We start from the raw sequence: 11,914 nt of genomic DNA on the forward strand, positions 1-11,914 counted from the left end.
CACCGCTATCCACTCCGTGTGCAAACGATAGCCGGAGAGAGCGGCGACCTATTTGCGTACAGGACCTCGCCATACACGGTGAACTGCGCGATGGAATATTCATAGCCCCGTTCCGTGTTTCAGGGGTCAGTTAACGTATCCGGGACCCTTTCAATTTTCTTCTTATTCGTATTGTCAATCGGACCACCGGTGAAATCACGTTTTTTATTCGGATTGACGTTTTCCAGCCGGTAAGGTAGAATTACGCTTTTCGGTCGAGCATATTCACTGTTCGCTGGGAGAAAACGGCGAGCGAAATTTTATTCGGATCGATGAAACATTTCTCGGCAGGATGAAATTAGGGTTTTTTTTTTCTAGATCACGCGGATAATAAAGATGAGTATATCGATGGAATAATGATTACAGCATTGACGATTTAATTAATTAATTTGTAATATAATGATTTTAGGAAAAGTGAAATAGAGTGTACGCTTTGCTTAGCCATCTTCTGATGAACAAGTAAGTAAATAAATATGTGTAGTAAGCAAGTAAGCAAGTAAATAAGTATATCTGTTTGTCCGCAAGAAGATGGGAAATGGCAGAGAGAAAACGAGGGATCTTCCAGTTTGCTCCGTCTGAGCACACTATTAACATTAGGATGTTGACAGAGTAGTAATAAAATCATTCTTGTAAACAACGGAAGGACGCGTTTTGTTAATGATTAACACCCTGCTTATGGGATGAGTTTACGATGCGTTCATTTGTTTCCTTTCGATTTATAACAAATGCGATTGTTAATTAAGAAAATACTTTTTGTCAATAGTGCTAAAAATTAAATTTTTGAGAAGAAATTAATTTTCTTTGTTTAATTTTAATTTTAATTCATCGTCTTCGAAGATATTTCGAATGTGATTAATAAAAAAAAAAAAAAATACTAAATTTCCAATCATTCCAAACGTTCTTTATTTTCTTTTTATTCTTGAAACAAATAAAAAATTTTCCAATTTCAAATATTCATTGCCCCTTAACTTTAAATCTGTATCTTAACCACGACCACGTATTTTGTTCAACGAATTCTATAAACGTAATCTACTATTCCTCGACCATCAAACTCAAAATTTCAGCTATTTTTGACATATCGCTCGATAAATCATGTATCAATATCCCTTTAAATCCGTGTTTCGAAGGGAAAAAAAAAAGAGAAACTCGGTTATTTCGAAATATTACAAGGATGGAGGAACTCGTTTCGTTCGAGGGGAAATTGGCCTCGTGAAGGAATTTATTTCCCTTTTCTCTTCCAACCTTTTACGAATAATAAAAAATAAAGTAAAGTTTATCGTAAAGTCGATTATTTCATTTAACGGGGGGTCGTTGTTGTTCCAGCTCCATGATGAAAATTGATTCGCGTATACACAAGACCTCACAAGGTCTACCTTCCAACCCCTTTACCCTCAATCCTACGGTTTACGTGTTGTTCGCCAGTTACGAACAAGGTATGCTGTATTAAAAGTATTACGTGACTTCTTTTTAATGCCGCTCCTTTCTTCGGTAAATCCTTTGTCGTATGGATGTATCGAATAAGAGAAGGCATTGATTTCAAATCCATCGAAAATATTATTTTTTGTGTGATCAAGTAAGATAAGATTGCATCGTTTCTCGATAAAAATTTCCAAGGTCGTTTTCGTTCCACTCGAGTGGTGATCGAGTTGTTCCATAAATTAATAGATACAAAGTTTCCGCGAAGAAAGAAAGAGAGAGAGAGAGAGAGAGAGAGAGAGAGAGAGAGAGAGAGAGAGAGAGAGAGAGAGAGAGAGAAAGAAAGAAGGTAAGGTTCGATCAACATTCTCGAAGCCTCCGCCAACAAATCACTCGACCTCCTTTCTTCGTTTTATCCCGTATGATATACGTACCTACAATCGTTAATGTGCAACGTTTCCTAAAAATAAAACTTTGCATCGAATCTCCGTGTTTAAGATCGCTTCCAAGGTCGCTTCGTATCCGCAATATCCTCGTTTAAAAAAAAAAAAAGCAAGATCACCGAAACCTCGTTTTCATCGAATCAATTCACTTCCATTAAAAACCCACTTACTTTTCTTATTTATCAATTACACACGGTACAAGTTCGTTAAACAACAACACGCATTCGAAATCGATCCGTCGTGATCTCCTTAACATCTTTCTCGTTCCTCTACGTCCATGTAAAAATTCATAAAAGTGAGAAAGGATACCGGCCTGTATTACCATCCACTTAAATTGAATTACTCGTGGCGAGGGAAAAGGAGGGAAGAATAGGAAGGAACTCGAGGAGTGGGATTGAACGGAAGAAGGTGGGTCCAATTATACGACCGCTCGAGCGGTTTCGTTCGTCGTGTCCGACATAACCGTTGCCCGAAAGTGCCGTTCGCTTTAGAACATTCTGGGCCGTGAATGTACACGTACAAACCTTAAACCCGCGCCACGGATTCGATACGCGAAATTTCAAGCTTCCCCCACTCCGAGCAGAAAAGAGAGGACCGGCTATTGGCCCGCGTCGAGCTCGTTGCTCGTGCGATCTCGTGCCGGCTAGAAGGGAGAAGAATGGTTTTAAACCCTGAGTGGATAAAGAAATTTTCGATTCGTGCTAACGAATTTCGTTCTTATTCCTTCGATAAGCATCTTGAAATGCTATGTTTAAAAATTATACTAATAGTGAAAATTTTCTTCGAAATAATTCGTGCAATCCGTTTCAAAGTATATTTTTTTTATGGTGTTTTCATTTTTCTCGTTTACAGAATAACAATTTTAAATCGATTTTAGATGATTTTGTAATCGAAAAAAAAAAAAGCAAATTGTATCCATCCACGTATATATACGTCTTCCTTACTATAATATCTAAATAGTTACCAGCTGCAAAGGTAAATTTACGGGTGTACATTAATTATGGAGAGTAGTCTGGAAACTATTAATCACTCTAAACACCTTCGAAGCTATGCTGACCTCTCTAACTTTTGTACACCCATTAGTACACGTCGTTTCTCCTTATACGGGGAACTTTCTTCAACTTTATTTTTATTACGCAGAATCTATGTGACTGTAAAATACGTTTAATAACATTTCAAAAAAAAAAAAAGGAAGAGAAAAAAAAAGAGAAAAAAAACGAAGTAAAATCAATATTTCGTATTTATAATATTAATTTCGAATCGATAACGAAATTATCGAAATTATTGGAAAATTCCACGTAACTATATAACTGGAATGTCGAACCTTCAACTAAGTAATGTATATAAAAAAAAAAAAATTAAACGTTCATTGAAAGGTATGCGATCGATAGCGAGAAGGTATGACATAAATTATTAAATGAAATTACGGAATTATATATATTATATCGTTCGAAAATAGAAGCAATTTCTCCAAGTTGCAACGAGGAACGAAAGGGGTGTACTTCATATCCATAGTAATTGGCTGAGCCGAAATTTCGTGCACAGTTTATAATTAATTCATTGGATTAAATTTTCTCCTCGCAGTATGCATTGGCCGAGTTCTCGTGACATGTGCACGCGCTCGAACCGCATCTACCTTATTAACGCTTAAAACAATCCCCTGGATCTTTATCATCCAATCACGTAACCGCGTCAAATGTACGCTAAATTTTCCACTGTGCTCATTTCCAAGTGCTAAAAGTCGATGTAACGTAATTAACGAAGTTTGTTTCCGCAAGTTTCGTATTGAGGTATCGGTATAATATCTAACGGTATCCAAAAGCGTGTTTAACTAGCGAGAGAGTTTATATTAAGGATAATAAATAACAGAAATCGTAAATTGTACAAGTATCTAAATATTTCTTCTCTTTTTTTTTAACGAGAGAACTATCGCGAATGGAATTTTTATTTCCATTTTTAACTTCATTTTCATTTTTCTTATCTTTATCTTATTCTTCCTTTCCTTCTCTCCTTTTCTCGAATTTTGTATTCCTTTCACAGTATCTTGTATCTTCTCCTCGTTTAAAAACTCTTTAAAACCTCTTTTCTTTCAAAACTCACATGCTTGGTTACTATCAAATATGGCCAATTAATGATGATTGATCCTTGTTTAAATTCTACCAAACATTCACGACAAATTCATTTTATTGTAATTGAGGTGTGTATAACGATCGTAAGAGAGAATAGATTACAATTCAAAGTTGGGCACGAATGTAAATACAATTTAGGAGTGAGAAATTTCTGCAATTTTTTAGAAATCCCTAGAGTGATGTTGACCGCGGTACGAAAACAAAGGTAAAGCTCAAAATCTCGGGAGCACCGTGTTAAAACAGTATCCCAAGTAGAACGCAAAGTTGGAACGTTGCGCCTCATAGTAACCGGCGAATAGTTCTGTAGATATTTGATACACGTTTCGCAAATGAAATCAGTAAGGAAGCAGTTCCCTTCCGTTAGAAAGTCCCCGAGAGAAATACAACATAGGAGCAAATTATGAAAGTTCATTGCACCTACCAATTCCCCTTGAATCGTCGGATTCAACGCATATCTGTAGATCGGATACTTACGGGATATATTTCGACACAGAGAAACTTAACGTCTCTAGGTGCACACTCTTTTCTTAACTGCTATTATTCGCGCACGAACATAGATAGTATGTTATACGAATTGATACGAACTCAGATATGGTTATTGCGGTCCTAAAAAAATTGGATAAATCAAGAAACTCTATATAGAAAATCAAGACTCTTTCTATATATCTACATTATATTTTTTATTTATTTTCTACGTTGAGATCTACCAACGTCAGTAATGCAACGACTGCGTACGACGAACTCGGCAGAGCCGATCTTACCCGATTTCGCCGTTCGGCCTTCTTCGACAATTTTCGCCAAATCATCGGTCGGCATCGGCTCCGCGTTCGAATTACTATCTATTCATACGCGAAGCAGTCAAATATTATATCGTTCGACAAACAAAGCGATTTTGAACACAATTGCGAGCCGCATTCTTGAGATCTCTTAATTTTTGTCGAAATCATGGTAATTCCAATCACATTACATAAATTAATATATCATATAATATATCGTATAAAGTTTGAAAATATTACGTCGTTAAAAAGTTCCTTAATTAATGCCTCGATAATTTGTATGCAAATGGCAGCGTCGATCGCTCGGTTCGGAAAAACATTACCGATAATTAAAATCGAATCTTAATTAACGCGCTTTCAAAAAATATAACGACGAACATTGAGCAAATCGAGTCGAAGAATAAGAATTTAGATGCGCAATCAAGCGGAGGGAAATTTGTCTCGTAGTATAGCACAAAAGAAGCATCGCGAGGAATTGATTACGATGAAACGTTCGGAAGGAACGCGAATCGATCGTTCTCCGCTTTTTGCATACGGTCGTTACTATCCTGAAAAGCTGGGCGCGTTCCCTTTTAAAAAGGGAGGTTCCTTTCAGATGGTAATGATTCGAAAGCGCACGAAGGAAATCCGCGTTTGACCCCTCGATTGTGCACCCACGATTCTTGTATCTGGAAAAATGCGCGCACGTCCGCGCGTTTATTTCGATACGGACGAACGAAACTCTCGAGTTTCATCCGACATATTAACAGTACGGATACATAGAAATTCAAAGAATCTGCATAACGTATTCTAAAGGATGTAACTCGAGAAAATAATTAAAAATTCATCCAACTTTCTATACCATATATATTCGGAAGAGCACTTTCGTGTATGGAATTTTCTTCGTCCCGTGAAAAAAATTAATAGAAACTCGAGTTCTATTAAAATTTCTCCTACGCAAAATAAATAACGAAATATTTCTCCTGAACAATACCTATACACAATTCTTCTTTCTGGGCTAATTTATTTTTGAAAATAACTTTGCCGCTCTTCCTCGCGCGTCTACGAAAGTTTCTATTGGGAACTTTGCCAATGACGGTATACAAATTTTCAATATGAGCCGGAACAACCTTCAACCACGTACTTTTGTAAACTCGTAATACGTCGTTTCAAATAACTTCCACGTATAGTTTTTTTCCAAGATATAATCTCGCAACGTACCGTATACGCGTAATATGTATTATTATTGCAAAAAATTTCTTGGAAATATGAAACTCGTTTGAAAACACATTTTTTCAGAGAATCAATGTGAAAAATTACATCGTTTTTAACCAAATGTATCGTGTATATATATTCTTAATAAAATACGTGTTAGTCTGTTTTCTGAGATCGAACAACGTGGAGGGAGGGGGGAGAATGGATTCGAAACATCATGTAGGGTTCGATTGCGGCTCGTACAGTCGGTTGCTATAAAATTCTGCCTGTTTGGCGGCGGGTATAAATAAATCATGGGCCCATGTAAATCAGACAAGGCCGGCGTATTTCCACCAGAAAGTATAAGTATTCCTCTTCCGTGGCAGGCGACGGGATATACCGGATACAATCCGTGAATCGACTACATATGAATCTCGATGGAAAAGCATATATATATATATATATATATATACAAAGACAAATTTATTAAACTTTCCTTCTAGAAAAAAAGAATCTCGAACATTTCGTATTAGAATTAATTGTTGGGCAAACCTCGAATTCGGATAAAATTTTGATGAAATCAATATCTTACAACCATGTGTCATGAACAGTATTCTATCAAACAATAAGACGATCGTTTACACGTTAATCTTTTCAACAGCTCGCCCTAAGGAGGAAACGTTTCAAAGAATAATTGCAAGGTAGTAGAGTGCGTGCAATATCGGTATCGGTTGATCTAAAAAGATTCCCCATCAATGGAGTATCGTAAAAAGGATAAAAGGGAAGTGTGCTTTTTCGCCGGCTATCCCCGTCGTATCGGCTAATATCGACGGATAGAGGTCACCGGATAAGGGAATAAAACGATACTTTAACCGAATATATTTTTTTGAAAAAAATCGATGATTTTGCCGATCAAGAAGACGAAAAAGAAGAAGAGAGAAGGGGGGAAAAAGGGGGAATATTCTAGATACGGGATTTAATTTAAGTTATTTAATCCTCGTCGAATTAAAGTGTCGAATCCATTTTCAATCCATATTTTTGTTATATCGTGTTGAAAAATAGAATTTTATCCCCGCGAAATATTCAATTGTTCTCTCGATAATAAACGAGCAACGATAGCAATAATAGTAACGAAAACGAACAAATTGCCTCTTGTTCCTTTAAAAAAAAAAAAAAAAAAAAAAAAAGCGAGCAACGACGTTCTATTCGTGGCCAAAGTCCGATCAAAAGGCTTTGCCGACCGAGCACGGTTCCAAAAGCAACTTGCTAGTCTCGTTCTTCTTCCGAAACGACTTCTTCTTACGACGTATCTCGAGGAGAAATAAGCTCCGCCCTTGAGGGGAGGGGAGTTGCCTTGACTCGACTCGAGACGACGAGCACGAGAAGGAGAAATTCGATTCGCGAAAAAGCTAATTAAATCTCCGAACGAGGGGAGGGGCGAAGTTTAAACTTCGTGAACTTCGAGTCGCAAAAACCATCGCGCCAAATTTCCCTCCCTCCTGACTCGAACACCACATTCGCGAACATCGAAGATCAAAAAACGGAATGAAAACGCAAAAAAGCGATAACTTACCATTATAGACAGAGAGAGAGAGAGAGAGAGCGTGTGGCGTGAAAACCGTAACGCCGTCGGCTCGACTCGCATTCGCCTCGAAAGAGAGATCCGCGTTTTCCTCTTCTCTTTCTTCTTTTTTTTTTTTTCGCTAACGATCCCCCAATTGAAATCGATTTTCACCGACAATGACTGCTGCCGAATTGGCTGCGGTGGGTTCCTTTTTTCCTTTTTTTTTCTCTTCTTTCTTTTTTTTCATTCCAAATGCTCCCACTGGTAATCTCATTTCGAGGTAAAGCGAGTGTAAAATTCGACGAGGATCGAATCGAGCAATAATAGACGGATTATCGTGTCGCCATCTGTCCGGCCGGAATTAATACCGTGCCTCGATTCTTTTCATAAAATTTGTCGCGTGTACCGGATAGGCTGTCGTCGCACAGTGGATTAGACGAACCGAATCCAGAGCGCTAATAACTGGACAAAATTATTTTTTTTGAGCTTACTTATTTTAATTTTAATTTTTTTTTGGAAATAACAATACTGCTTTTTATTATAATTTATTATTTCTATATACAAGAAAAATTAATAAAAATTGCGTTCGATTAGTATAGAATGAAAAAGAAAATACATGATAATCGATAAAAAATATATAAAAATACGAATATACAAATATTGAAAGGAATAAAAAAATTGCCAATTAAAGTTAAGAATATTATATATATATATATTATAATATAAGGTAGCTTAAAATTAATATTCCATAAATATTACTGGCTAGATTAAAGAAAATTTCTACTTTTTTCATATATCCAACTCTTATCGCGTGAAACGACATGAAGTGTATAAAAAAATCATTGACATAACATGAAGTAATTACTTTAAGCTTAATTTAAAAAAAAATATAATTTATAACGATTTAAATTAAAATGAATGTTTCGAAATATCCGTTGTATATCCGTTACAAAATTGAAATTTTTAAACGCTTCTTAATAAATTCACAAAATTTATTAAGAATTTATTTTTCAATTCTATTGAAATCGATCAGTTATCCGATTAGTTCTCTGCCCATATACGCGTACTTTATCTATAATTTGTAAAAAGAGGATTAAAAATTTTAATGTATAAAAGTTTTAAGTGTATAGTTATTGTACATTACGTGGAAACAATTATATCCATGTAAACCACTGTGCGTCGTTCGAATTACGAATCTACTTTCCAAAGGTGACCAATTATGTATATATATATAATGTGTATATATATATATATATATTCACGAATTCGTTTGTTGGACAAAGTTATCGAACGCGCGATATCTTTCAGTGATTTTCAAGTAATCAGGAATAATGTTTCGCGTATAATAACTTTTGGAAACAATGGAACACGCCCAACAAGCGGTTATTTCATTTACCGCATTATGTATTTCCGTTCGAAAGCAACGAAGCGGAATGTTGAAAAGGTGAATTGCGGCAAATTGTAGTACAGCTGCGAGTAGTAATCGCGAACAATCGAACATTCGACCCAAACTGTATTAATAGAATTTAATGAACATAAAACATATAATGATATGTTCATTAATAATACGTAAAATTAATCATTTTTTTCGATTCTCAGAGAAAGCGTGTGAAACCTTTGAAATCCGACTGAAAAACTCGTCGAAAAACGGTTAAATTGAAGATCCTCTTACGCTTACGTAACGCAACGCGCATGCGCGCTTCGTTTTCGACAACGAAACGTTCGAGCTTCGGCCGAATGGAGAAAGCCGAAAATGAAAATGCGCATAGAAAGCGTTCAGTAAGAAGATTTTTAGAGGTTTTTTCGTGTACATGTACCCATCGTGCACACGCGTTTTCTCTAAACGATTAAACGTTGAATTCTTTCTGGTCGAGACAAAAAACGAGAGAAGAAACAAAAGAAAAACATTATTTTCGAGCGAGCGACACTCGTTCCTTAACTTTATCTCTCGCGAAGAATCGAGGACATCTCCGTAGACGTCTATCGCCAGAAATACATCGTGTGTTCACCTTTTTCTCTCTCTATCTTTCTTTTCCTTTCTCTGTATGTAATTCTGGAAATGAACATGCAACCTATACCTCGAATATAATCCCGATGAAACGGATGGAAAACACGATCGCTCGCGCGAAAGACCGCGAAAGAGATAAGGATAGAAGAGTGAATCGAGCGAGACGAATATTTAACCGACCTTCTTTCCTTCACCGCGTCAACCTTCCATTTCCTTATCTCCTCGTATTCGGGTATTAGTTGACCGATTAGATTATATTATATGATCGACCTTAGATTATATTATATCGTTGGATAGATTATATTATACTGATTATATAGAGTATTATCTTTACATTTCACAGAATTTTTTTTTATACATTTTTCAATCACCCTTTCTCGAGCTCATTCGCAATTTTATTCGATGAAAAGAAATCGAAACACGAATAACACTTTTGAATTAAAATTATAAATTAAAATTGCGAACAGCAGGATGTTCAAACACCGTGTACGAGCATATTTAATATTTAACGTTCCTTCCTGATTTCGTGATATATTCTTACAATTTTTCCTTCTCTCTAGTGGAGAAATCTTGACGACATCCTATTAAGAAGGGAAGGGGAAAAAAATGGTGGAGGATGAGGAAAATTCGAAAAAGGGAGAGAGAAACGTAAAAGAGAGAAGAAAGAGAAGGAATAGCAGGCAAAAGGAAATGAGGAGTCGCTAAATTTTTCCGCGCTAGAAATTGCTTGGAACAGCAGCTTAGCAAAGCTTTGCCTTTCGCCTCGGCTCAAGGGACATTTCCATAAAGTGGACCCGTTCTGGAATTTTCAAACGTGGATGAAAAAAAGAAAAAAAAAAAAAAAGAAAAAAGAAAGGAAAAATTCGAGATATTTTATCGAACCAAGCCGGCAAAAATCGTTACTTTTCATACGATAACCAGAATCTTCTTTCATTAAAGTATTACGAACAACTCGATTCTAATCTCGGCGTATAAAGGTAAATTTCGTTTCAGCCTCGTTGGAACTCTCGGTGGACACGTGCTACGCGAAAATTAGCATAAATTCTTTTTTCGTTTCTTATCATCACGCATGATTTTGAAAATATTACGACATGAAATTATATAAAATGATATCCTCTCGAATCATCAGATGTCTCGAATTGTTTCTAAATATGTATACATTATTCGTACACTCAGATTGCAGGATTTTATTCGCAAAAATATAATTTCCACGAAGAAAGTTTGAACGAAGCTTAAATAGAAAAATTGATATTCGAGCATAACGATCCTTCGAATATATTATTTCTCTGCATTATTATTATTATTATTCTCTCCCGGATCTCTACATTTAAATTTTTGCACAACGCAGCTTAAACAGAGATTTTTCCCTATTCTTCAAACATCATAATGTATTCCGCGCAAATTTAAATATTTTTCTCCTCTTCTTATCACGTGCATCGTCATTCTTGTTAACGTGCATACGTTTAAATTCTACGCTTAAATACAGATGTCGTTCGCTCACGTCTACGAGAAGTAGCCCAACGTGACACTTCGATTTGCAATCTCGTAAAACGGAAAACGCTTTAATTCTTCGAATATCATGACGCACAATTTCCACGTCGATGAACAATTTCCTTTCCTTCGTTTGCATATCATTACTTCCTCCTACTCCTAACTACCGCTATTCCAATAATAAGAAAAATTCGTTTTAACCCCCCACCCCCCTCCCAATCCCTTCCTAAATTTCCAAATATAACTCGATCGTTTTGCTACGTACTGCAAAACGAACGAAATGTAATTAAGATCGCGATTTATCCCGTCCCGCAATTTCAAATTAATCGCGAGAAGGTAAGAGATGAGAGAGACAGAGAGAAAAAGAAAGAGGCAGGCTTGCCTTACGGAGGAGTAAGAGAGACCAAGTTACAGGATTTTTCCAGCGATCATAAATAAAAATTTTAATTGTCTGGAAGAGGAGAGAGAGAAGGAGGGAGGGTGAAACGATCGATATTCAACGGGCGCAAAAAAAAAAAAAAAGAAAAAGGAAAAAAGAAAAAGAAAAGCGGGGTCGAGCGAATCGGATGACTCTCGACGAGAGAAATCTCGGCGAGAAATTGCATTAAGGGGGAATATCAGGGGGGGGGGGAGGTGTCTTGGAGAGGCAACGACGTCCCTGCAAATGCCACTCGCTCGAAGAGATCGAACAGGAAGGACGCGGTATCAGCGTTTTATCGCTATCCTGCGATTTATTTTTTTTTTTCTTTTTTTTTTCTCTCTCTCTCTTCAATATTCCTCGTTATTCCTGTTCCTTGCGATTTAACGAGATCATAAACGGATCTCTATAAGAAACGCCTAACTCTCTCTCTCTCTCTCTCTCTCTCTCTCTCTCT

The 11,914-nt window shown here is 36.5% G+C and overlaps 1 long non-coding RNA gene across 1 annotated transcript in view; it reads right to left on the bottom strand.

The window, feature by feature from the left end:
* Positions 1-11,077: 11,077 nt before the first annotated feature.
* The window catches only part of LOC116185879, an 18,213-nt gene continuing 17,376 nt past the window's right edge, over positions 11,078-11,914 (bottom strand). Inside the window, exon 3 of the long non-coding RNA XR_004150778.1 lies at positions 11,078-11,198. This is a non-coding gene — a long non-coding RNA (uncharacterized LOC116185879). The remainder of the gene's footprint in view (positions 11,199-11,914) is intronic.

This window comes from Apis dorsata, unplaced genomic scaffold (genome assembly GCF_000469605.1).
Source record: "Apis dorsata unplaced genomic scaffold, Apis dorsata 1.3 scaffold_315, whole genome shotgun sequence".
Lineage (NCBI taxonomy): Eukaryota > Metazoa > Arthropoda > Insecta > Hymenoptera > Apidae > Apis > Apis dorsata.